The 1,692-nt window shown below is 38.5% G+C and overlaps 1 pseudogene; it reads right to left on the reverse strand.

The window, feature by feature from the left end:
• Window positions 1–421: 421 nt before the first annotated feature.
• Window positions 422–1,200, reverse strand: LOC139548688 (olfactory receptor 11A1-like; annotated as a pseudogene).
• Window positions 1,201–1,692: the final 492 nt, after the last annotated feature.

A 1,692-nucleotide genomic window follows, 5' to 3' on the forward strand; every position in this document is an offset into this window, starting at 1 on the left:
AACGACAGCTTTTCAGAAGGCAATTACAGGTCCCTCCACGCGCCTTCCAGAAAACCGAAAATGGGGGACACGTCATTCCAAGAGGATTCATTCCATCTCAGACCAAGATAATCAACTCATTTCTCCTCTCACTTCCTCTTGACATCTAGGGGAAGGTGTATGACGTGCAAGTATATTCATACGTATCATGCCCATTTATAGGCAGGCCCTTGAACACAGCATCGATTTCAGACTTTCCACTTCCTGGTCAGAAAGTGTGCTGCCAAATGAGTTTGACAAAATTCAAACGGTTTTAGAAACTAGAGAGTGTTTTCTATCCAATAGTAATAATAATATGCATATTGTACGAGCAAGAATTGAGTACAAGGCCGTTTAAATTGGGCACGATTTTCCCCCAAAGTGAAAATAGCGCCCTCTATCATCAACAGGTTAAGAAACAGCCAAAAGAGAAGTTGAGCAACGAGGCCAGGTGAGGAGTACAGGTGCTGAAAGCTTTCTGTCTGGTCTCAATGGAAGATTTCAAACAAATAGTCAGAATCTTAATATAAGAAAACAAAATAGTAATTAAAGGGACGGCGACAGACAAAACAAGACTGTAGAGTCCATAGATGTTATTAACTGTTGTGTCGGAAGTTGAACAAGCAAGTTTCACTACCAGGTAGTTGTCACAGTACTTTTTGTCTATAAGGTTCCCACACAATTTAAAACGAATAGTTAAAGACTGTGTTATGATGAATTTTACAAAAGAGTACAACCATATTATACAAACTAAAATACACACCATGTTGGGTGTCATGACGACATTATACTGTAGTGGATAACATATAGCAAGGTACCTGTCATAGGACATGACCGCTAAATTGCTGAATTCAATAGTATGTGTATATATGTGTACATACAAAACATCTGTAGGTAACAGTACACAGTGGAAACTGAATGGGCATCTGAAACCAAACGAGTCATAAGAGCAGGAAACAAAGCAGTGCTCCCATACAACTCATTCACAAACAAACTGCACAGAAACAGATACATGGGTTCATGAAGGCTTCTCTCTATACATATAACCACAATAAGCACTGTGTTCGTAAAAACTATGGAGACGTATAACACAGTTATTATAATGAAATATAAGTACTTTAAGTGTCCACTGTCACTATATCCAGCTAGTATAAATGACGTGAATTGTGTTGAGTTTTCCATTTTCCTAATAGTACCTATAGAAATATTTGTAGATATATTTGGTTCACAAGACAAGGGTAACAGTGTCTATCAGGTGAAACTATCAATCTCTTATTGATGTCTCACAATTCCTTCATTCTTAGATTTGCCATCGATTACCAAGACTCTTTGCATTATTGCCACGTTATTACTCTTCAAAGTGTTTAATCCCATAGGCATCCCCATGGAAAAACATTGTTACCTGTGGCTGCAATGGACATTGAGTAGTCTATACAGCAAACTTCATTCATCCCTAGTGTAGTTCAATAATATGAATATATTGAATAACAAATACAATTGACGCAATGTCTCAGTTACCAGTCTTTACTTCTCTGCTACACTTACAAACACTCCCATCATAGTGTGTGAATCAAACAGGAGGCTAGTCGTGCAGACCCATACGGTGGTAAAACTCCCAGGGATAAGTCATATATACATCTCCCCACCAGACCATGGATCAACCCCTGTGTCCAC

This window comes from Salvelinus alpinus, chromosome 22, assembly GCF_045679555.1.
Source record: "Salvelinus alpinus chromosome 22, SLU_Salpinus.1, whole genome shotgun sequence".
In the NCBI taxonomy this organism is placed as follows: Eukaryota; Metazoa; Chordata; class Actinopteri; order Salmoniformes; family Salmonidae; genus Salvelinus; species Salvelinus alpinus.